Source organism: Mixophyes fleayi, chromosome 1 (assembly GCF_038048845.1).
Source record: "Mixophyes fleayi isolate aMixFle1 chromosome 1, aMixFle1.hap1, whole genome shotgun sequence".
In the NCBI taxonomy this organism is placed as follows: Eukaryota; Metazoa; Chordata; class Amphibia; order Anura; family Limnodynastidae; genus Mixophyes; species Mixophyes fleayi.
In genome coordinates this window covers 123,482,794-123,509,933 of record NC_134402.1, presented here as the reverse complement: position 1 = coordinate 123,509,933, position 27,140 = coordinate 123,482,794, and positions in this window count along the sequence as shown.

Below are 27,140 nucleotides of genomic sequence, written 5' to 3'. Positions count from 1 at the left end.
AGTATTGGTAGGCAGTGCGATCTAACCGCACGACAACCGTTAGTGCGAATTGGTGAAGCAGCTAGGAGGAATTATATTGGAAAGGCTGGTTGATTGTATCGACTTTGTTCTCCCAGTTATAATAAACTCAACAGATTTTTGTGGTTTAGCCAGGGTATCGAGGAGCTGATAGCCCTTGGGTCCCACAGTGATATTGTCTGTGTTAGGGGTCCTTGTTTAGTACAAGAGGAAGCGAGTGGACGCGGCTTGAGCAAATACGTCCACGGCCAGTAAGAGATCTCTAGCGGTAGAGTGTTTGTAGCAAATTGTTGAAAGTGTTTTAGGAAGTGTGGTCTGCATAGATTGGTGTTGTTCAACATGGGTGCTAAGCATACGCTAGAGATGGCCAGTGTACTGCCTAAGGAAGGTCCTATTGGTTCAGCGAGATTTCTCATGCGTAAGAAATATGGTGCATACGCAACTGCGTATTGCAACACGTGGGTCAAGATGACCAAAGATTGTGATAGGCCTTTCCCAACAATGGGGAGTTTTAATGCAGAGGTACTAAATACTGTAAAAGATAAAGTATGGTTGATTAAGTCAATGAAAAAGAGAAATAGACATAATGATTGTTTAAAATTGTGGCAAATGGAAGGTAACACGTGGCAGAGCAGCTAATGCACAGCGGAAGTAGGCGTGGTGAAAAGCGCGCGCAGGGAGGAAGTAGCCGTTGAGAAGCGTGGCGGACTCAGCGCAAGCGCGCCCCCGCCACCTTATGTGGCGGGAGGGGTAAGTACAGCCGTTATTAAAACTGAAAAAAGAGAAATTGCTAAGTTGTATCCTGTTTTAAGCCAGTTTAAAACAAGTGTATCAGAGGATGAAGATGAACCCACTGTGATTTCGGCCATTGCTCATGCTGTTAATATGCTAGAGGTTCAGCGTAAGTATGGTAAAGGAGCAATGGCTGAGATAGGTGAGAGTAGCGTGATCACTAGGAGTGATAGCATTCTAAATCTTGAAACAGCAGATCCGGTAGTGACTTCTGAAACCAGTGAACCAATGGGTGCGTACCCAGTCCGCACAATATCAGTTCCCAATGGGAAACCGGATAAGAATGGTGTAGTTCCTTTAAGAAATGTTACAATGCATTGTCCCTGGACTAGATCAGAATTACGTTCCATTATGACTGAATTCCCAGATCCTAGAAAAGAGTTGGCTAAATGTCAGAAGTTTGTTAAAGACTTAGGAAATGCACACGAACCAACCGATAAGGATTGGCGGGTAGTGTTGAGGGCGTGTCTTCCTCCCAATACTAACGTACAACAATTCATCAAAGATTGTTCGTTGGAGGAAGATGACACCTTGACGGATGAGATTAATCAAGAGAATATAGAACAGATTGTTAAACATTTAGCCATCTATTTTCCAGTAGTAACGAATTGGAGTAAAATTTTCACCATCAAGCAGAAAGATAGTGAGACAGCAGCAGATTACTTCATTAGAGCTATAGCAGCGATAACACGGTTCACTGGGATATCAAACATAGGTGAGGACCCACATCACAGAGAGGTAGCTGTAGGAGTATTAATGGATGGCCTTAGAGAAAATTTTAAAACCAGAGAACAAACCACATTACCTAATTGGAGAGGCATCACAGTAGATTCTCTTAGGGAGTCTGCTGTGGGGCATGACAAAAACCTTTTTAGAAAGAAGGAGGAGAAAAGTGATAGGTTAATGACGGTGAGAATACAGGCTCTAGAGGGGATGCATACACGACCACCAGCATGCAACCCACATAATAAGAAACATAGAGTGATCAGATGTTTCAATTGTAATGAAGAAGGACACTTTAGGAGGGATTGTAAAAAGGACAGATACAACCTTAGAGGTGGGACACATAGATATCCTCCACGGAAGAACTCACATAGACTAGAAGACTCACATCTACCCGCACATATTATAACAGCAAATATTGCACGGGAAAATGATAGTCAGCGCTAGGGGTCAGGTCCTACCTGTAATCTACAGCCAGTGAGGTTAACTGAGAGTCAGAGAGAAGAACCAGCAATGATAGTTGACATAGCTGGTAGGAAACAAACCTTTCTTGTAGATACAGGGGCGGCCCGATCTGTGATAACCTCTCCTTTCAATCTACAGGCGACCAGTAAAACTATTCCAGCTATGGGAGTAACGGGAAGAGTGTTACATTATCCTCTAACTAAACCCGCTGAAGTTACTATCGGGCCCCTGCATACCAAGCATTCATTTGTCTTGGCTGCGGCGGCTCCTACTAACTTGCTGGGAAGAGACTTGTTATGTAAAATGGGATGTGTCATATACTGTACTTCTGATGGTGCGTTCTTAGATATACCGGAGAGGGTCGCACATGAGGTACAGGATATATTGGACACCCCTCAAAGGTTAATGTTACACTCTCCTGTTATAGAACAAAGTCCATCTCAAGTAAAGGGGATGTTGCTGGAAATACCAGGTTTACTATGGACCAGAGATGGACAGGACACTGGACTGATGGCAAACGTAGCCCCTGTCATGGTCAATCTAAAAAGTGGTAGGATAGCTCCAAAAATCCCACAGTATCCATTAAAACTGGAGGTGGAACTAGAGGTATATCCAGTTATTGAGAGGCTGTTACAACAAGGGATTTTAATTCGTACAGCCAGTACAGCAAATAGTCCCATTTTCCCTGTGAAGAAGAGTGGGGGGAGGGGCTATAGATTAGTCCAGGACTTAAGGGGAATTAATAAAGTTGTTGAGAGCCAATTCCCCGTAGTGCCGAATCCAGCTGTCATCCTCATGCAGATTCCACCGTCTGCTAGTCACTTTACTGTCATTGACCTATGTTCTGCTTTCTTCTCAGTCCCTCTTCACCCTGACTGCCAATACCTTTTTGCATTCTCCTACTGGGGAGTGCAATATACATGGACCAGACTTCCCCAGGGGTTCGTTGACAGCCCCAGTATTTTCTCCCAAGCCTTACATGACTGTTTGCAATCCTTTCAACCCCACAATGGGTCTGTTCTAATTCAATATGTGGACGATTTGTTGCTGTGCTCTGATTCTTTTATGTCATGTTTACATGATACTAAATTGTTGTTGCTTCATCTTTCACAAACAGGGCACAAGGTGGCAAAGGATAAATTACAGCCATGTCAGACTAAGGTCAAATACTTAGGACACTGCCTCACTAAGGGGCTAAGACACTTGACAACAGACAGGATTGAGGCCATACAACACATGACTCTGCCGCAGAGCCAGAAGCAGATTCGTACTTTCCTGGGGATGTGTGGATACTGTAGATCCTGGATCCCAGGTTTTTCTATTCTGGCATTACCATTGCAGGAGCTAGTCTCTTCCTCAAAACCAGAACGTGTCGTACACACAGAAGAGTCAGAGCAAGCGTTCTTTAATCTTAAAGATAGTCTGACTAGAGCACCTGCATTGGGAATACCTGATTATGAAAAGCCTTTTGAGCTATACTGTACGGAAGCTGATGGTTGTGCAGCAGGTGTCCTCACACAGAAACATGGTGACGCTAGCAGACCGGTAGCATACTACAGTGCACAATTGGACACTGTGGCAAGATCACTCCCAACATGTCTCAGAAGTGTAGCAGCAACTGCTCTTCTGGTAAGTAAGAGCGAGGACGTAGTATTAGGACATAATTCAACTGTCTATACACCCCATGCTGTATCAGCTCTGTTAAATTCAGCCCAAACCAGACATGTTTCTTCAGCTAGATTCACAAAGTGGGAACTAGCCCTGATGGCACCCTCAAACATCACCATCAAACAATGTAGCACCTTAAATCCAGCTACATACCTTCCATATGTGTCTCTAGAGACACAAAGGGTGGGAGGTGAGGAGACCCTGGTTGATGATGAGTTAGGCAAGAATACTGACACGCATAACTGTATGGAACACCTGAATCAGACCTTTACTGCAAGGCCCGACATACGTGACACCCCCTTAGAAAATGTAGATTTTACATTTTATACAGACGGGAGTTGTCATAGACAGACAGAGACGGGAGAGCTATGTACTGGTTACGCTGTTGTAGAAGATCAGGATGTGGTAGAAGCTGAAGCCCTTGGTCCACCTCACTCAGCCCAGGTGGCGGAACTAGTAGCATTAAGGAGAGCATGTGAGTTGGCAGAGGGTAAATCAGCCAATATATATACTGACTCTAGGTACGCCTTCGGGGTAGTGCACGATTTTGGGGCAGTTTGGCGTCTTAGAAACTTTACGACAGCAGCAGGTATGCCAGTGGCACACTCACAACACATAAAAGGACTTCTGACAGCGATACAGTTACCCAGAACAGTAGCCGTCATAAAGTGCAAAGCCCATACCTTTGAAAAAGACCCAGTGTCATTGGGCAACAACAGGGCAGACGAAGCTGCTAAATGGGCAGCAGGGCAACCTATGACTGTATCGACCGAGACTATGATGGTTTTTCAGACATTAGATATGCAGAAATTAATTGAAATGCAAGATTTGTGTTCCCTGCAGGAAAAGGCGGTCTGGAAGGCGAAGAGATGTGGTCAAGAGTCCTCAGGACTCTGAAGGGATGGACAAGGTAAGCCTGTAGCTCCCCGAACGTACTATCCAAGCCTGGCTGAAGCAGCACACGGCCTGACTCACCTGGGTAAAGAAGGTATGTGCAAACTGGTGAGAGCATACTGGTGTGCTCCCGGATTTTCCTCTCAGGCTGGTAAGAGGGCAATGTCATGTCTTACTTGTTTGAGGAAAAATGTCGGGAAAACTATTCCAACTGAGCCATCCTACATCCCTCCTACAGACGGACCTTTTCAGGTAATACAAATTGACTATATCCAATTACCACCGTGCAGGAATGTAAAGTATGTGTTAGTGTGTATTGATGTGTTTTCCGGTTGGGTAGAAGCATATCCGGCAGCCACTAATACTGCTGTGTTCACTGCAAAGAAAATTGTACAAGACTTTGTATGTAGGTTCGGTATCCCTAGAATCATTGAAAGTGATAGGGGTACCCACTTTACTGGTGATATCTTCCAAAATATGTGTAAACTCATGGGAACCCGGTAGCAGACTTCACACCCCTTACCGACCACAAGCCAGTGGTAAGGTGGAGAGAGTATAAAGAACAAGCTTGGTAAGGTAATGGCTGAAACTGGGTTGGCATGGCCAGAGGCTTTGCCATTGGTCCTCCATATCATTCGGACCACTCCTAGACCTCCTCTTAATCTGTCCCCCTTTGAGATACTGTTCGGACGACAACCTCATTTGATCGTGAGTCCACAAGACGACTTGAAGTGTAATAATGAAGTGACTGTACAATATCTTATAAGAATGAGTAGACAGCTAAAGCAACAACAACAAAAACTAAAAATGCTGTCACCTGGTATGCCAGAAACGAACTGTCATGATGTTGAACCTGGAGACTATGTTATGATCCGCAATTTCTTACGTTCAGGTTGTTTAACAGACCGTTGGGAAGGCCCGTACCAAGTGCTGCTGACCAGTACTACATCACTGAAGGTTGCAGAGAGAGAGACTTGGGTCCATTCCACCCACTGCAGGAGAGTCCATAATCCGGAGAAAGTGCAAGATAAAACTGAGACCGAGGACATAGATCTGTCACTTGTGAGTCTGTTCCGGGAGACCTAAAGCCTGCAGTCGAGACACCTGAACCAGAGACGTTGCCCAAGAACTATCTTTCCAGCGATGGAGTGGCGGTTTTTGTTTTTCTTTTGTTCCAGGATTTTCCTTGTTTTTACTCTTTCTAGGACATTCTTTTTTTGTGAAGAAGGATGGAGGACGGAGGAGGGTTCTGGTAGTGATGCGGATGAGATGGAGGCAGAGGAAAAGTTATTAGGATACTCAGAGCAGCCCATTATCAAGCTTGGTCCGGGGGTTATGAAAAGGTCTGCTAGCTCAGGAACTCGGAGGCAGTGTGAGGGGCTATTGTCTGATGAGTCTGATGAGTATTGTATCTGCAAGTTCTGCGACTCCCTAGTTGAAGAGAGATGCATCCAACGATGCCAGTCCCCCAGTACTCTGAATATAGGCGGGCATCCGTTGGAGGATTATCACTCCCTGGTGGGTAAGGTGCTAAACCAAACCGAGTGTTGGGTGTGCTCTCACGTTCCACAAGGACAGCATAATATAGGACTAGTGCCATTCCCTCTAAACATATCCAAAGTACTCGAATTGAGGGGTGGGAGGCCCATAGACGGGAGGTACAATAACACTAGGTCCACTAGTCTGACGCTTCGACAATACTCCATAGAGAGATCTTTGCTGTGTCTAAATATCTCTCATGCAAAACGTCTAGAGAATTGGGAAGCTGACCCATCAGATCAGACAATGGCTCGCCACACTCATTTTAGAGGGAGACTCACTAGGTCACCAATAGGCAGAAATGTTGATGGAAGTCACAAACTAGGGCGTATAACCAAACATAAGAAAGTAGCCATTGGAAAAGTCTCTATAGATAATTGTAAGAATGTCATCCATGCCGACACGTGTCTGGAGCAAATGGAGACACTAGGCATGGGTAGTTTTATCAAAACTCTGTGTGATATAATTAATGGGCATACTGTTCCTTATGTTCTCCCTGATGATGTGTATTTTGTTTGTGGAAGGAAAGCTTATTCCTGGGTGACTCCGAGTTCCATGGGCTTGTGCTTCTTAGCTAAACTGGTTCCTGAAATCATGACTATTACTTATGAAGAAATGGTTTGTATTCACAAGATTACATCACCACCATACATACACACACAGTATGAACACCGTGGCAAGAGAAATATGATTCCTGGTGAGGAACCCATAGCTACAAAATTGATTAGTGAAACTGCTGGTTTTCAAGTTATGGTTGCTCTAAATCTCATCAGGACCGCTCGGGGAACATTAAACTTTAAATATATCCAAGACCTAGCTAAATTAATAGATAATATCACCGAGATGTATGATGACACTTTCAGGTATACTGGAAGGGAGCTACAAGCGTACAAGAAGGAGTTGGTGCAACATAGACTGGTACTAAATTATCTCACCTCTATTACTGGTGGGTACTGTGTGACACTGGCCACCCAGTTTGGTGTCAAATGTTGCACGTACATCACCAATAATACGGATGACCCAAAAGAGGTTATAGACCGGAAGATGGATGAAATTTTGCAACTGAAATGGGAATTTCGAAAGAACCATAATTCTTCATTATATGAGGTCGGGGAAAAGGTGGCAGGTTGGTTCTCGTGGTTGAACCCTGTGAAATGGTTCTCCGGTCTGGGGGAGTGGGTACAGGAAATGGTTACTAGTGTAGGTAAGCTCCTTCTCCTTATACTGGGTGTCATCTTAGCGATTGGTTTATGTGTCAAATGTGTTCCTACTGTGTTGAAGTGTGGAAAATGGTCTCCTAGGAGTAACACTGAGAAAGAGACTGAAAGGGTGGTACCAGATACCGAGATCATGGTCTGTGAAGAAGTATTGTATAATCCTGAACTTGAAACGGTGATTGGGTGATAGTTTGTTACAATATCAAAGGGTGGAGCTGTCGAAGTCAGCAAATTGGATAAAGTCATTTCAATTAAAATCGAGCAAACTTGGTTGTCTTTGTCTGAAAAGATGCGTACGGTACGCTATGGCGTAAAAGGGCACGTTACAACGTAAAAGGGCGTACGCAGCCACAACACGTGGCACCAACAGTAATAGTCTTTTTACATACATTCGCACAAACACGCTCACTTGTAAAATAGTACACATTAATGGTAGTTGCAACACATAGTCATTTATGTCGAAATATAGTACTATTTATGTTTTATATTAAAGTTATATGCATATTAGTGAAATATATGGAACAGGTTGAAGGAATCATAACATGTGTGGTATCATAATAAACCTCTTAACATTTGCTACTGTTTGGTTCACTCTGCGAAGGAATCGCAGAGTGCATACACAAGTTATAAATGATAGGGAATTATGAACTACTTAAGACTAAGGAATCTTGGTGGGAAGAGCAGAGCATACCCCCTGGAGAGATGACCCCCTCCTTTGGATTCTTTATGAGGAACTAGCCAATGATTGACAACTCCTTGGACCTTCCTGAAACCTGGACCAATAGAAGCAAGCAATGCCATCTTCGTTGTATTACTGTATTCCTGTGTGCATATATGCAGCAGCTTCACATCTAGTGTTCAGACATCTTGTCCCCAGACTTCAGAATTGAATGACTATACACTGGATCCAGAGCGCCTGCGATAAGTAACGGCTGTACTTATTATCCCTTCGCTTGAACATATTATACTACTGTTTGCGAATAAATCTTTGTGCGTTGGAAACACAAATCGAGGTTCGAGAATCGTTATTGGTTAGCGACAATACGCACTTAACAAGCTAGAATCTGATTGGTTGCTATAGGCAACATCCCCACTTTTTCATACCCGCACCTTAGTAAATCTAGCCCTTTGTGTCTTCCAATCCCTTCTCCTGGCTGGTTCAAGTTCCACCAATATTGTTAACCCCACCACTTTTTATCCAAAGGGCAAAATTTAAAATGACCCTATTTAAATGTATATGTAATGAATTTTGTCCTAAGTACAATCCCCCACTTTATGCAAATAGACTAGAACACAGGACAAAATTGGTAGTACAGAGAGGGTGGTAATATTAAGAAGGTTAAATAGAATCCAATAATCATACTTTAATGCACTATGCCAGTGGTTCCCAAACTTTTGCAGTTCGCGGCACCCTTAGAGTATCCAAATTTTTTCAAGGCACCCCTCCAAAATAATTATTAAACAGTCCTGTTTTAGAAGTAGTTGGGTCAAAAAATTGTAATATGTATTTAGGTCAGGACAGAAATACTTATTTAGTTGTATGCAAAAATGCCCCCTCTGCATCCAGACACTCTGCCCCCTCTGCATCCAGACACACTGCCCTCTCTCACACTGCCCCCTCTGCCATGCTGTCCCCCTCCTCTGCCCTCTCTCACGATGCCCCCCTCCTCTGACCTCTCTCACGATGTCCCCCCTCCTATGCCCTCTCACGATGTCCACCCTCCTCTGCCCTCACTTAGGATGTCTCCCCACCTCTGCCCTCTCTCACACTGTCCCCCTCCTCTGCCCTCTGTCACCCTCCTCTGCCCTCTGTCACGCTGTCCCCCTCCTCTGCCCTCTCTCACGCTGTCTTCCTCCTCTGCCCTCTCTCACGCTGTCCTCCTCTGCCCTCTCTCACGCTGTCCCCTCCTATGCTGTGTCCCCCTCCACTGCCCCTCTCACGCTGTGCCCCCCTCCACTGTCCCTCTCACTGTCACGGGCACTAGGAGTCTTTGCCCAGGATATCACCAGATGATGTTCTTACCAGAGTAATATAGCTGGTACTATGGTCCTCTGGTAGCAGGGTGACAACGGAACAGGAGAATCAGCAGATGGTGAGAGAATGCTCAAGGAAAGTCTATGACTAGCAGCAACTGGTAATGACTTAGATGTATGAACACGAGGAACCAGATGGACAAGTAAACGTGAGAAGAGTCAGTGGTCTGCGTACAGCAAGTTGTACCACTGCTATAGTGAGGAGGAATGTCCAGGAGTAGAGAGGAGGTAGTGAAAGTCAGTGGTCTGCGTATAGCAAGTTATACCACTGTCTATAGTGAAGGAATGGGTTCCAGGTGCAAGTAGGTAACGGGGAAGTTAGTGGTCTGCGTACAGCAAGTTGTATCACTGCTTATGTGAGAGGATACTTGAAACTGGTGCCAATGGGAAACAGGAGTCAGTGGTCTGCGTTCAGCAAGTTGTACCACTGCTATATATATGTGATGAGGGGCACGAGGAGATGAATGGAATACAGAGGATACACGGGCGGCACACGGAACTTGATCCCACAATGATAACCACAATACAATAATAACTGACAAGCGCTGCTTGAAGTATACAAAGTCACTATAGAGATCCAGGTAATAGGAAACAAAGTCAATAGTAACAATAGCTTCAGTAGATTGAAGACTCCGGAGATGAACACAACACAGTCCAGACGGATATGCAATACAATAGCAAAGTCAATGGAAAGTATGCATACCGCGGTTCAGGAGAGCAGGCTGTCAAGGAGAAGTGCAGGGATACCTGAACGGCTGAACGTCGGCAGGAGGAGAGACCACTGGAGGATGGAAGCGATAATCAGGTTGGTGCAGCGCACGAAAGGTAACTGGTAATCAAAGGAGCAATACTCAGGAAGAACATGATGAACACGGGAGAGTTGAGGCTGTCTGGTATCCGGTAGTAGTAGCGGAGGCAGCGGAGGGGAGACACGCTGAACACAGGAGAGTAGAGGCGGTCTGGAATCCAGCAGCAGTCGCAGGTAGGAATCAGTGGAGAGCTGACACGATGAACACAGGAGAGTTGAGACGGTCTGGAACCCGGCAGTAGTAACGGAGGCAGCGGAGAGCAGACACGCTGAACACAGGAGAGTTGAGGCGGTCTGGAATCCGGCAGCAGTAGCAGATAGGAATCAGCTGAGTGCAGACACGATGAACACAGGAGAGTTGAAGTGGTCTGGAAACCACAATCGTAGTAGACAGGAATCAGCTGGAGCTGAATACACGAGGAAACACAGGAACACCTTCAGAGGCTCATGGGGAATGAGACTCCAAGATCAGGCAACTAGGTAATGATCACAGGTGGTTTAAATAGGGAGGGTTGCCTGATCATCCAATTAATTAAAAGCAACAGGTACTGAAGGTTTCATAAGGGCTGCACATGCGCAGACCCTCAGGATGGCGGACGGCCACGGTTCCTGAACACAGGAGAAATGTCACTCACAGTCCGGTGAGTGACACTCACGCTGTGCCCCTCCTCTGCCCCCCTCCTCTGCCTCGCTGAGCCCCTCATCTGCCCCGCTGTCGCACTCCTCTGCCCACTGTTACACTCCTCTGCCCGCTGTTACACTCCTCTGCCCTGTTGTGCCCCGCTGTCACCCTCCTCTGCCCCTGTTACACTCATCTGTCCCCTGTTACACTCCTCTGTCCTGTTGTGCCCCGCTGTCACCCTCTTCTGTCCCCTGTTACACTCCTCTGTCCTGTTGTGCCCCGCTGTCACCCTCCTCTGTCCTGTTGTGCCCCGCTGTCACCCTCCTCTGTCCTGTTGTGCCCCGCTGTCACCCTCCTCTGTCCTGTTGTGCCCCGCTGTCACCCTCCTCAGTCCTGTTGTGCCCCGCTGTCACCCTCCTCAGTCCTGTTGTGCCCCGCTGTCACCCTCCTCAGTCCTGTTGTGCCCCGCTGTCACGCTCCCTCTCACTCCTCTGCCGCGCGCCAGCCATAGAATAAAAAGAAAGAAGACAGAAACTTACCAATCTGTCGGGCGCCGGGACCCAGCAGACTCCTCTCTCCCGCAGCAGCTTGTTACTGACGTCGATATTCAGTGACAGCTGAAGCACATCTACTTGGATATGAATTCAATTTTGTGTTTTTACTGGTTTTCTGACATCCTGAAACACCATGGGGTAAATTTACTAATCTGCATTTTTTTTGGGGCGCTTTGCAAATCACCACACATTGCCAGTAGTTTTCAGCTTAAATGCACAGGATGTGGTTTGGAGGATGAAAACTCGAGTGGGTGATGTGTGGCGGTTTGAAAACCCCTCATTCACCTACTGTTTAGGCTAAACTGCAGGTTATTTAGGCCAAACCTTATGGTAAAACTGCATTGAAAACATGTAGTTTTACCAAACACAGTTGCTTCTAGCCCAGTGCTACTCAGCATCGGACCTCACCTAGAAAGCCTGGGCTCAATGCTAATTAGCACTGCGACCATTCTGATAAAATATAGTGCACATTGTCCAGATATTTTTAAAAATATTAAGAATACAGAGCGTGAAATTTATGACACTGCTGTTTACAAAACCACATGAAACCCTGCTGGAAATGACTCTGGAAAAAAAATAGGTGGGTTTGAGAGGCGAGATAGGTCAAACAGCTTGCCAATTAATATATTTCAACATTTTATCAGCAACAAGAGTATGTACTATATATTAACATTTTGACCTTGGTCACCAACGGAAAGGGGTACTTAGCATTGGGCCGGCACACTATAGGTACAGAGGCCCGATCATTTGTTCGTGACTCCCCATAGAGCCTAAGTCCAGCGCTAAGTAGCCTGGCCTCTCACACAATGGAAGGTAGAGAAACTTTTTTGACAATTATTTATTTTTCCCTATTCTGACATCATACAATTTGAGCGATCTCGCCTATCAGGTCTATGTCTAAAAACCCTGCCTTTTTTCTGGCATTTTATGTGTGGTTTTGCTAACTGCAGCTTAATAAAATGCAAAGTTTTTATACTTGACTTTTGAATAATCTCTGGATGGCGGTTTCAAACTGTGTGGTTTCAAAACATTCAATTTTATTTGCAGTTTTGCCTTTAGTAAATCTGACTGCACATAAAATGCAAAAACCCACTTTAGTAAATTTACCCCTGAGTCTTGGATAAAAGTACATAATGTTTTGAGCAGTGCACCATATTAAGTTATATATCAAGATACTATCTATTCAAGATTTGCACCTGATTTTACTCCTTTGTTTATGGGAGAAATCCAGTAAGCTTCACTTCATTGTCACATAACACCTCCACACACATTTGTTTTGCCATGTAAGTTATGTATGGAATGAAAGCCAATTTAGACTACTTTGTCCTCCTTTTAAACTATGCGGGCCTATGGTGTTTGCTCTTGGGACTGCTAAAAGAAACCTTTACCTAATGCCTGGCTGCTGCGATTACAATGGATTGATACTGATATCTATACACAAATTTGGGAATTTATATTTTCGGCCTCATACACAGGCGCATTGGTTTTAAGAATTTCAAACACATTCTTAAGCCTATTAAACAAAGTTATATGTTTATAGAGCATATAGAGCAAGAGAGTATAGTAAATAGAGAACATGTTGGCTTACACTGGCTTCCTTGATACCTCAGAGAACGAGAGCTGTGAGGTATAGAGAAAACTGAACTGGGAGAGAGCATAGTGTATGTAGATAGCCAAAGTCCAAAGCCGTGCTATATCGCACGCTCTTACCCAGGCATACGGAACCATGGCCTTATCTGTGTGGAGTTTGTATATTCTCCCCGTGTTTGCATGGTTTTCCTTCAAGTGCTCCGGTGTCCTCCCACACTGCAAAAATATACTGGTAGGTGAATTGACTGCTATCAAATTGAGCTTAGTCCCTCTCAGTGTGAGTGTGATAGAGAATTTAAACTGTAAGCTCCAATGGGGCAGGGACTGATGTGAGTGAGTTCTTATTACAGTGCTGTGGAATTAGTGGCGCTGTATAAATAGCTGAGTATGGTGATGATGATGATGTTGGAAACCACAATTTTAGGCTTACCACATAGTGTACCAGGCTCTCTGTAATAAGTAAATGTAGAACTCCATGACAGATCCCAGCATATCACAGTATTGGTACAAACTTATTTGACATTTGTTTTTGGAATTACTTTTTTTTTTTATTAAGTATATCAATTATATTTTATTGATTTTCACATATTACAAATACAAAAGACAAAAAAAAACAAAAAAAACCCCCCACAAAATACAAAATTAGCAATTTTTCCTTTTTAACACAAAAAAACTAAAGAAAAATGATAAAAACCCTGTCATTTCTTTCTTCTTACTTTTCTGCATCTATTTTATGACATAATACTATCTGCTGGGTGCTTGTGAGTTAGCATCAGACTGGGAATCATCACCTGTGAGACCAATAGCATAACAAGATTTATTCCACCTATTCCAAATTTGTTTGAATTTCAGAAGGGAGTTCCTACAAGTATACATATATTTATCATGGCCCACTGTGTCATTCACCAGTAAGTTCCATTCTACAAGATTGGATGGATTGGGTGCCATCCACGCTCTGGCTATGTAGATCTTGGCTAGCATTAAAAAATTGTCCAAATATTGCCTAGTAGTATCGTTGACCAAATTTAACAGGCGTAGATCAATAAAACAAGTGCCAGGGTTCAAAATTGATATATCAATACCAGTGTTGATGATATACCTTGTAAACCCACGCCAAAATTTCTGTATTTTGGAGCAATCCCAAAAAAGATGCCAGAATGTAATAGCCTCCAACACCTCATTTAGGGCAGAGAGAACTCTGTGACCCTCCAAACTTAAGCAGCTTTGTGGGAGTCAGATATGCCCTGTGTAAAATATAAAACTGAATTTTGTATGTATTTAATGCAAAAAGTAGCTTTCTTATGACTACTAGTAATAATCTCCAACTCTTTATCATGAAGAGCACCCAAACCCACCTCCCATTTGGTCCTGAGATAAAGCATCCCTATTAACATCCTATTGCAAAGATAAATATACATAGTATATATATATAGTAAATGAACTTTCTTGACCCCAATGGTTGTAGAGATGTACTACCGGGAACTTTATTTATTCATCTACATCATCATCAGCTATTTATATAGCACCACTAATTCCACAGCGCTGTACAGATAACTCACTCGCATCAGTCCCTGCCCCATTGGAGCTTACACTCTAAATTCCCTAACATACATGCACACAGGCCGAGAGAAACTAAGGTCAATTTAATAGTAGCCAATTAACCTACTAGGATGTTATTGGAGTGTGGGAGGAAACCGGAGCACCTGGAGGAAACACAAGCAAACACAGGGAGAAAATACAAACTCCACACAGATAAGGCCATGGTTGGGAATCGAACTCATGACCCCAGTGCTGTGACGCAGAAGTGCTAAGCCTACCAGTGCTTGTGTGCTGAACTGCATGTCGTAATTGATTGTAACTGAAGTACATTATTCTGGGGATTCCAAATACCACGCTTAGATCTTGAAATGTTTTCAGATAACTACTTGTGTATATCTGCCCCACTGATATTACACTATGTTTAATCCATTCAGCTCTTCTCCCTAATGAAAGCAGTTTTTTCATCACCTTTGACTACTACAAGGGAGTGTCAAAATCAAAGTCATCACGTCATAGAATTTTATGTACAAAGTTCCATATTCTAACAGCTTGTTCAACAAATGGTGCCCGATAACCCAATCTCCTACCTTCCAGCTGAGCCTGCAATGGGGTATTTTGTATTTTGGATTACTTAATTGTTAACTGTAGTTTATATTCCTTACAAGTGCATTCTGTTTTGTCCCCTCAAACAATAAGTCAGTTAATCAGCTTCTAGACTGGTTTCCAGTGGCAGAGGGTAAAGAAGGGCAAGTAAGGTGTTGCTGAGAACATAGCTTAATTTGCATGTCAATTAGTCTGCTTGTTGATTCAGTGTCTGACATTTCAGAAGCACCCACCAGAAACTGCATTTGTTGGATTTAACTGTGGTCAAGCCTACTTGTCGCAACATGAGAGTCAGGTCCATTTAATTTAGTTAGCCAGGCAGAACATGCAGTAGGAAGGAAGTATTCTCTCTTCAATGCATTGTCTGGGTAGCAGAATTTAACCCATTCCTTGATCCACATAAATATTTTTGTTGTGGAATAAATCTTGCTAGCTTTGGTTCACCTGCAAACAATTCTGTATTCTGTATTAGGCCGACAGAATAAGTATTTACTCTAGATCTGAAACCTTTATAACTTATTTTAACAAAGAGACTACAGACAATGACAACCTGTGTAACAATACTATATTTATAAAGAGTGTCTATCCAGTTATCATTACAGTAGTAATTTCAAGGAAAATATACCTTGTTTGTTGGTCACAATTCTTTACTTGTAGACGAGCAGTAAAATGTATTAACCTAGATTATCTTGTACAGAAAATATATAATCTAATTCTATTTATCTATCTATCTATCTATCTATCTATCTATCTATCTATCTATCTATCTATCTTATCTTTTTATCTATGTAAAAGAAGAAGTTTGTTAGCAAATATCTTCCACAGCTCTCAAGGGAAAGTTGCCAAATATTACATTAGTATTCAAAAAGTAACCGATTAGACCACATAGAGACAAAGAGACAAAGCAACAGAGCGACAAATATTGAAACATAATTTTTTGGTACTAAAGAATTGTTTAACAACCAACAAAACAGTCACCTGGCGCTAAGAAAGTTTCATTTAAAAATTAGAAAACACTCAGTGGAATCAGATAACGCAGCTGTACAAGGATGGTGTCACATCCCAAAACAGAGGATATCAAATAAATAAAAAATAAAACAGCGCTGAAAAATGATTCCAGAGTAGTGAATCTCCCTCGATGATTTATCTGAGTGATAAGTAAATAACTATCCAGGGCAATATGGAATACAATAAAACGTTTTATTACACAATAAAAAATCACATTCTTCACAAAAAAGGTGTATAAAACTTCAGAAATGAACAGTAGAGAGATGTATGTATTAATTGAGAACCATTATTCGGTACATCAAGTGCAACGCCAATAGAAATATTAAGGTTGTAAGGACCATCAATCCCATTAGCAATTGACCACTAATGAAAATCGGTAGTGGGAGTAAAGTAAAACTCTTTGAATTTATAAGCATAGACAGATCTTAGCTAGTTCCCATTTCAAGGGAAAAGCGTTTAGAATATCATAATTCTACTGTAGACATTTAGGATTGGTATATTAATTCCTCCACAAGACAAATAACGTTCCAGGTAGAATGTGTATGATAGCCGTAGATGAAGCAAATATAGTAAACGGAGCTTAGGAGATATTTCTAAAGGTTCAATCAAGTGTGTAATGTAGCAGGAGAAACTCCCCGCAGTAACTCCGATATCTCTCCTCCAGATAACTGACACTATGTGTCTAATGAAATATACACGTAGCCATCCAGACAAATAAAACTACTGAAGCCACGGAGATTTGCCAGTAATTGAGATGGATCGGGAGAAATTAGCAAAATATGCACTCACAGTCTCTCTGTTGTCGCTCCACGCAGACCACAAACTCACGCTGGCTCTCCGCTGGCTCTCCGATTCACGTTTGGCTATAATGAGCTCCTAATGGTGTTGCAGGTGCGCACCTGTATAAATTCCATGTAGCAGAAAAACGACTGAAAAGAGTTCCTGTTGTAAATCGTCTAGTTCATTCAGAAGACAATCAATAAGTGTAGATAGGTGTAGAATCAGATGAATTGTAGGCAACGCGTTTCGTCCACCACATGTGGACTTTCTCAAGCCTCTTAAACTTCCATGTCTCTGATTCCTTAAATGTATCTCTGATTCCAATCTCATTGGATACCGCACATTCATTGCCTAATTAGGCTTAATGATAGCACTCCCCTTCGGTGAATATCATGATGGGGTAATCTCTATTCATTTTTGTTGTTTATTTTTTATTATTTGTATTTTTTATCTTTTGTATTTTATATTTATATAGAGTTTTAATCTTCTCATCTCTTTCTATAATAAACAATATACATAAACACAACATGCATATATGTATCTCCAAAGAAATAATAATAAAAAAAATATATAATAATAATACATAAAAAAAAAATTGCATAAAAAAAAAATATATAAAATAAATATATATAAATTCATAAATTCCTCATGAGGGAATTCTGCATCGTTATCTATTGCCCTGGATGTTAGGATAAATACCTAAAAAGTACATTCAATAATACAATGAAACCATACATATGCATATATAGTATAAACTAAAATAAAAATTAAAATAAAATAATACCAATTCTCGTACATTCTTTTTAACAGTGCCAATCATTAAATTCAATTGTCTCATTGAGGCCTTCAGGATACATAGTTTGTAGTCTAAAAATCCACATAGCCTCACTCCGGCACAGTTTGCTATATCTATCACCCCCCCTAAAAGTACACTCTATTTTCTCTAATCCTATAAGAGTGATATGGGATGGATCACTATTATGTTTCTCAGCGAAGTGTTTTGCTATGTGGATTTTTAGACTACAAACTATGTATCCTGAAGGCCTCAATGAGACGATTGAATTTAATGATTGGCACTGTTAAAAAGAATGTACGAGAATTGGTATTATTTTATTTTCATTTTTATTTTAGTTTATACTATATATGCATATGTATGGTTTCATTGTATTATTGAATGTACTTTTTAGGTATTTATCCTAACATCCAGGGCAATAGATAACGATGCAGAATTCCCTCATGAGGAATTTATGAATTTATATATATTTATTTTATATATATTTTTTTTTATGCAATTTTTTTTTTAATGTATTATTATTATATATTTTTTTATTATTATTTCTTTGGAGATACATATATGCATGTTGTGTTTATGTATATTGTTTATTATAGAAAGAGATGAGAAGATTAAAACTCTATATAAATATAAAATACAAAAGATAAAAAATACAAATAATAAAAAATAAACAACAAAAATGAACAGAGATTACCCCATCATGATATTCACCGAAGGGGAGTGCTATCATTAAGCCTAATTAGGCAATGAATGTGCGGTATCCAATGAGATTGGAATCAGAGATACATTTAAGGAATCAGAGACATGGAAGTTTAAGAGGCTTGAGAAAGTCCACATGTGGTGGACGAAACGCGTTGCCTACAATTCATCTGATTCTACACCTATCTACACTTATTGATTGTCTTCTGAATGAACTAGACGATTTACAACAGGAACTCTTTTCAGCCGTTTTTCTGCTACATGGAATTTATACAGGTGCGCACCTGCAACACCATTAGGAGCTCATTATAGCCAAACGTGAATCGGAGAGCCAGCGTGAGTTTGTGGTCTGCGTGGAGCGACAACAGAGAGACTGTGAGTGCATATTTTGCTAATTTCTCCCGATCCATCTCAATTACTGGCAAATCTCCGTGGCTTCAGTAGTTTTATTTGTCTGGATGGCTACATGTATATTTCATTAGACACATAGTGTCAGTTATCTGGAGGAGAGATATCGGAGTTCCTGCTGGGAGTTTCTCCTGCTACATTACACACTTGATTGAACCTTTAGAAATATCTCCTAAGCTCCGTTTATTATATTTGCTTCATCTACGGCTATCATACACATTCTACCTGGAACGTTATTTGTCTTGTGGAGGAATTAATATACCAATCCTAAATGTCTACAGTAGAATTATGATATTCTAAACGCTTTTCCCTTGAAATGGGAACTAGCTAAGATCTGTCTATGCTTATAAATTCAAAGAGTTTTACTTTACTCCCACTACCGATTTTCATTAGTGGTCAATTGCTAATGGGATTGATGGTCCTTACAACCTTAATATTTCTATTGGCGTTGCACTTGATGTACCGAATAATGGTTCTCAATTAATACATACATCTCTCTACTGTTCATTTCTGAAGTTTTATACACCTTTTTATTGAAGAATGTGATTTTTTATTGTGTAATAAAACGTTGTATTGTATTCCATATTGCCCTGGATAGTTATTTACTTATCACTCAGATAAATCATCGAGGGAGATTCACTACTCTGGAACATTTTTCAGCGCTGTTTTATTTTTTACTAAAGAATTGTTTCACTGCTGTAAGGAAACCTCGCCACAACGGGACATAACGACAAATCTATTTTCAAAATAGCATTTTTGGTCTATTTTCCAAATAATTATATTTTGCTAATATTTAGAAACTGCTACACATTACAAATCGGACCTGTGCAACACCATGTGTATGACCCTGCACATATGAAACAAAACCACAGAAAAAACAAGCCCGCGCTCGGCGTATCCCATATTACATATGGTACCAGCTGTGTGGCAGTAAGCCCGCGCTCGGTGTATTCCATATTATATATGGTACCAGATGCATGACAAAAAGCCCGCGCTCTGTATATCCCATATTGTATATGGTACCAGCTGTGTGGCAATAAACCCGCGCTCGGTATATCCCATATTGTATATGGTTGCAGCTGTGTGGCAATAAGCCTGCGCTCGGTATATCCCATATTGTATATGGTACCAACTGTGTGGCAATAAGCCCGCGCTCGGTATATCCCATATTGTATGTGGTACCAGCTGAGAGGCAATAAGCCCGTGCTCAGTATATCCCATATTATATATGGTACCAGCTGAGAGGCAATAAGCCCACGCTCGGTATATCCCATATTGTATATGGTACCAGCTGAGAGGCAATAAGCCTGCGCTCAGTATATCCCATATTGTATGTGGTACCAGCTGAGAGGCAATAATCCTGCGCTCAGTATATCCCATATTATATATGGTACCAGCTGAGAGGCAATAAGCCCATGCTCGGTATATCCCATATTATATATGGTACCAGCTGAGAGGCAATAAGCCCACGCTCGGTATATCCCATATTGTATATGGTACCAACTGTGTGGCAATAAACCCGCGCTCGGTATATCCCATATTGTATATGGTTCCAGCTGTGTGGCAATAAGCCCGCGCTCGGTATATCCCATATTGTATATGGTACCAACTGTGTGGCAATAAGCCCGCGCTCAGTATATCCCATATTATATATGGTACCAGCTGAGAGGCAATAAGCCCACGCTCGGTATATCCCATATTGTATATGGTACCAGCTGAGAGGCAATAAGCCTGCGCTCAGTATATCCCATATTATATATGGTACCAGCTGAGAGGCAATAAGCCCACGCTCGGTATATCCCATATTATATATGGTACCAGCTGAGAGGCAATAAGCCCACGCTCGGTATATCCCATATTGTATATGGTACCAGCTGAGAGGCAATAAGCCTGCGCTCAGTATATCCCATATTGTATGTGGTACCAGCAGGCCTGGCACTCCCATTAGGCAAGCTTAGGCACTTGCCTAGGGCGCCGGGCTCTGGAGGGCGCCACAGAATACTAAAAGACTTTAAAACTGTGCGGCGACCGCTGACCATACCTGTCACGGCCGCCCCACAGCATTCAGATGCACAGGGAGGGGGGAAGAGGCTATTTTGTCACCACCGCCGCCTCTCAGTGAGTGGAGGAGAGAAGACGGAGCAGAGAGGCGGTGGTGGTGAGACAAGGTAAGGAGAGGAGGGAGGAGGGCGGCGATTTTTGCGGGGGGCAGGGTGGACGCCGCTTTTTTAAAAATGCCTAGGGCACCGTAGACCCTAGCACCAGCCCTGGGTACCAGCTGAGAGGCAATAAGCCCACGCTCGGTATATCTCATATTATATATGGTACCAGCTGAGAGGCAATAAGCCTGCGCTCAGTATATCCCATATTGTATGTGGTACCAGCTAAGAGGCAATAAGCCCATGCTCGGTATATCTCAATTTATATGGGGCCAGCTGAGAGGCAATAAACCTACGCTCTGTATATCTCATATTATATATGGTACCAGCTGAGAGGCAATAAGCCCGCGCTCGGTATATCCCATATTATATATGGTACCAGCTGAGAGGTAATAAGCCTGCGCTCAGTATATCCCATATTATATATGGTACCAGCTGAGAGGCAATAAGCCCGCGCTCAGTATATCCCATATTATATATGGTACCAGCTGAGAGGCAATAAGCCCGCGCTCGGTATATCCCATATTATATATGGTACCAGCTGAGAGGCAATAAGCCCGCGCTCGGTATATCCCATATTATATATGGTACCAGCTGAGAGGCAATAAGCCCACGCTCGGTATATCTGTGTGTATCTAGCAAAATGAAAACATGAGGTATTAGTTCATATTTTGATCAAAACATTCAAGTCTGCATCCCAGCATCGAGGGCACCTCATTATATGCAGGTTCTACACTAACCTATATGCTTTAAACACCATTAAAATGCAGTTAAAATCAGATGCACTCACCTCCCAAGGCAATATTTTGAAACTAAACTAGAGAAAAAAATAAAATAAAATATATATATATATAAAACACAGCACCTGAGTGGGGGCATCTGAGATGGAGAACACTAAGAAACACCCGAGGGAACATTTCCACCAACCCTTCCCAGGGGGCCACCTTAGCCGATCCAGATCCCAGGATGGGCCTTAAGCAAAAGTAAGCAATGATGATGAGCATGCGAGTTGTTACCTTCAGTTCTTTTCACTTGTTGAGTTGTTCACACTAGACAGTTGCTGTGGCTCCACTCACTAAAGAGACATCGTGGGAAACCCAATAGATGAAAATAAACCCAGATCACCATATACATTTTTTGTGGTGGAAACTGGGCTAATTTATTTACAAGAGACTGAGCTCACTTGTTACTGTGATTGTGAGGAAAGGCCACTATAAAATACCATCTCTGCTCCTGTCAAACTACTCCCACCACTATACACCTCCATGTTCAATGCTGGTCATTCATGGATTCTCACCTTGGCACTTCACAGGTCTCCTCATACAATCAGACTGGTATCCGGTGAGACCATAGCTCAGGCTGGTTCTGCCTGACCCAACAGTAGTGCAGTCTATTTCCGTGACAGTTAGCAAATGCTACCATGTTTGCATGCTGGTCATAAACATATACAAGTAGACATATTCATGTTTGATATTCCAGATAGCAACCGCCTTCTCTATCTCAAGTCATATAAACACACATGTAGATAACTATTTTTTATTTATTTAAAAAAACCAAATCAGTACTGAATATGTCCATAGGAAAAGCTGTATTATTCACGTACATGCAGACATTGTAAATGTATATAAATACACGGAGACTGAAGCAATTATTCTGGTACATAATTATACTGTAGCTTATTTTCTCTAAATAGTGTAATCCTAGCATCACAAGACCCTTTCATGACATGTAGTTAAGTATAGTTTCCATAAATTACTGTTCTAAGGGTAACGTGCAGCAGACCTTTATAATCTATGTCTAAATGTACACATTCAACCCTTTCATTGCCGGGTCCTTAGGAAATATTCCCTACTCCTCCAGCAGATATATTACAAGTATTCAAATGTTTAACACTCATCTTTCTAAATATTGTCTTATACTAAAGTTACCTCTGAGTTCTGCGTTTGTGCACTGTGATGACGAAACCATGTGTCCAAACTTTCCTAGGACAATTCTGAATTTTGGAAATACTTATGGAATGCTTCATTTCATACAATTCATACTATTAAGGGACTTGGATTAACAGAATGAAGAAAAATAAGAGTCTATGGGGCTGAGTCATTAAGACAAAAAAGGAGTAAATGTTCTCTGGGACAAACCATGTTACAATGCAAGGGGTGCAAATTAGTTTATTATTTTGCACATAAGTTAAATACCTGCTATTTTTTTCCATCTAGCACACAAATACTTAATAGCTTCATTATTACACTGAAATTTAAAGTTGATCTAGGACATGCCCTACCCTAACTATAAATCCGTCCCCACATTTTAAATTTACCTCCCCCTCCAATGCAACATGGTTTTGCCCAGGTGCAAATGTTACTCCTTTTTTATGCTTTGCTCTCCTTAATGACTCAGGCCCTATAGGGGTAATTTATGAATGTGCAGATCCTCGTTTTATGGGAAGGAGGACATCCTTCTATTCACCACATAATGACTTGAATGCAGTACTCTGGCTAGGAACCCAAACCCTGTCTTCATATTTTAATAGTCACTTTACTATTGCCAGTGGCACTTTTGTGGAAAACACATTTGTGTGCACAGTTTTCTGTTTTAAAGATAGGCTGCTAAGTGCACCAGGGTCAGAGAAGAAGGTGGAAAGTGCTGAAAAGTTCTGCTCCATGATTCCTCCTTTTTTCTGTGGCTGTGATGGTAAGTAGAATGGATCACTCTAAATCTTTATGGGTTATGGTTTCTTCAAAGGCCAAAGTTGTTAGGACTTTTCTATATTTAAAATACAATTTCTTATACATTGTGCCAATTATTTCTTACTGAAAAATGTTTTAGTCGTTCATCTTCTTTATTTTGTACCTCTACTTCTGTTGCCTGTAGAACCTAACTAAAATATAAAATATACTTCTTTTGAAACAGGTTAAGTGTAATTAACTGAAATTACTAAAATGTTGTGGAAGAGCAGTTAGCAAAAGCAACCAATCAGACATTTGCTTAAAGTTGACAAACTTGTACTTAACCCAGCTGTGGGCAACAGGTGGGTCCACTGAACCTCCTCTTGTGGCCCCGCACCTGGCTGCTCCAGATCTTATTAGAGCTGACTTTGCAAAGTGCAGGGAGGTCACATGGCCTACACATAGGTTAAGGGAGTGCACTGTGTTCCTCTGTGCGGCCCCGTTGAAGGGCCGCACAGAGGAGCTCTCCAGGTGTTATGAAACTACAAGTCCCAGAATATCTTGTCAGTTGGCTAACTACTGGCAAAGCATGTAGTTGCCACTATCCAGCTACTTCATGTTGCCCCTCACTGACTTATCCAATGAAAGCTTACTATTGATTGCTGTGGGTCACTGCACTTTTGCACCATGGTATGGTTTATAGACATCTTTAGATAAGGAAAACAAGGAAGGTCAATGTGGTCATACCCATATGTATTATAAAATGTGTTCTGTGATGTATTTACCTGAAAGTAGAGGAAGCTTGAGGGAAGAAAAAATAAGGTTCAATGATCCCTAAGATAAATTAAATAACAATATTCACTGTCCTTTTTAGAAATATTACAAAAATGACAACAATCATACATTATTTGATCTGTTTAACACAAGAATCACTGATCTCCATGCAGAACAACTGTTTTTTGGTTGCATGTTATATCAATAGTGCGTATGAGCCTTTAGTGTTGGAGATGCTAAGTTTAATGTTATTGCATGGTAAAGATAAGACTATGTATACATGAGCATAATCGAAGTCCATCACTCCTCCATTCTGTTCTTGACAGGTAAATGGAGGAGAGACAGAATCTCGCACACAGGTCACTGATCTCTATGGAGAGATACTGATGCAATGCACATGGCCACCGTCCCAAACATGGATGGGTGAAAGTAGAACATCTGGATGTTGGATGGATTGGGACTATCCCTATAATACTGATTTAGTTGCAGCCAAGTGCAAAACATGACACAGAGATGAAATTTCATATTTGCAGTAGGAAGAAAGATATTGTAAGATATTGTAGTGATGTCATGGTAACATGATTTTACACTGTGCCCAGCTGCTTTTTGCTTTGTAAATGAGGCACTTTGCATTCACCTCACTATGTAGAAAATAGGGGTGGGGTAAGGTGGGGTTCTTCCCCCAGGATGCAGCCTTGAATCCTAACACACTGTTTATGTGATGGAATCAGCTGAAGCTCACAGAGCTCAGTCCTTTCAGCCCTATTCAGTACAGCACATTCTAACCTGCCCTGTTGAATAAGACTGGGCAGGATAAATCCTCGTGCACAGCTACTTACAAATAAACAGCATAGTCTGACTGCTGGATGTAGGTAGCTGGAGAGATTCTGGGGTAGGGACTGTCCATTTGCTACACAGGGCTGGGAGGGGGTGGGGGGAGGGGCTATACATAAAGAGGAGTAGTCATCCAAAAGTGAAAACACCTTTATAGAAAAATACCTTTAGTATGAGAAAATCCACAGAAAGTCCAGATATTGCTGTGAATGCATCTCCATTGTGTACTGTATATTTATTCTTTACTAAAATAAGAAAAATATGTAGTGTGACGGACATCATTGAAAAATATCATATTTCTTAACAATGACTCTAAGAGCTCTATGGGTGCCAGAACATTATACATCATCCAGATAAATGATAACACATTCTTTAATTGCATTCCTTTCTTATGAAATCATTGACTATTTCAGGAAGCCATACTGAATTCACCATGTGTTTTTATAGTGGGCTATTATGATTTCTTATAACATGACGCAATTCAGTGGCTTACAGCTTGCTGAAAAAAACTGCTTGCAACACACGCCACCTCTACAGTCTTAGACAGTCAGCCCTCCGGGCAGAACACCCCCCACCCATCTTCTATGGCTTAGCTACCAAGCAACACAGCTCAACTTGCCAAATGCTCCCATTTCCTTTTCATCATATTCAGATTCAGGACTGGCGTTTATTGCAGAGAAATTGCTGCCATTATGTGAACTAACTTCCTCTAGAAGTAACTTATTAACCTTAGTTATGTTACTTTCTGATTACAATTACTAAATGCCACAGGCATGGAAAACATTCAGCTTCTAAAAAGCATAATGCATGCACAGTAATTGCTGCAATTTTGGTCTTGCCAAACGTGATTGTCTATCCGGTTGTTGCTTTCCCCCAAAGAGTTCACACCTAGGGACAAAATGTATTAATATATAATGAATGTCAGTGTTGAGATAAGGTCAGTTATCATGTATGAATATGTTTAGAAGTATTGAATTTACAGTGAATGTTTAGTTTATTCTTTTAATTTTGTCTTCATATAATTTGGCTTTTGTAGCACTTAAAAAAGTAATTTGCTGAGTTGTACATGGGTGGAAGGGCAACTTGGCACTTGTAGTGCCACAAGTGTGCACTATAAATGTTGCCCCATCTTAAAATTACAAGTGTTGCCTCCACCATAAATACATTCTTATCATATCAAGAACGCGCTGGTGCAATATGCAGTTTCTAAATCTCTGGAATCCCTGATGCAGCTGTCAATCAAAATTGATAGACATTATAACATGCACCGTAGGAAGATTCAATTGTAGCATGTTCTTTTCTTTCTATCATCAGCTAGTAAAGATTGTTCCTGAAACTATGCAAATTGGCACCTGCCTTCTTACCTCTGATGTAAAAGTCATCAATATGTAATCAGGGAGTGTGTTTTTATTGTGGTAATAAAGGATATTTAGTCATATTTGCCTACTTTTGCAGGCAGCTTTCCGGGAGGGGGTCAGTCGAGGGGGTCGTGGCCACGCGCGATGCACCGTTAGGCTCCGTCCCTGCCAATCTCAGGCAATTTTAGCCAATCGCATCAGGGGGTGGGGGCCACAATTACGCATTTAGCCCCGCCCCCCGCCATCTTCAACAATGCCTGAAATCTGGATCCCGGATTTTTGCTTGCTCTCTCGGGAGTCCGGGAGAACTCCTAAAATTCCGGGAGTCTCTCTGACATTCTGGGAGAGTAGGCAACTATGTATTTAGTCCATGAGGGCCCAAATAAGTTTCCCTAGACCTATTTAGCCAGAAGGCTATTAACTTCCTTCAAATTGCAGCTGAAATATTCTTTAATCTGTAACATTTTCATTCAGCTGCCTTAGTGGATAGTAGAGCTGTGGGCAACTTTTTTGATCAGGAGACTGTTCACTAATTTAAGTTATTCACTGTGCTATGGGAAACTCCGGACTCCATTTCCAGAGTAGTTGGTAATCT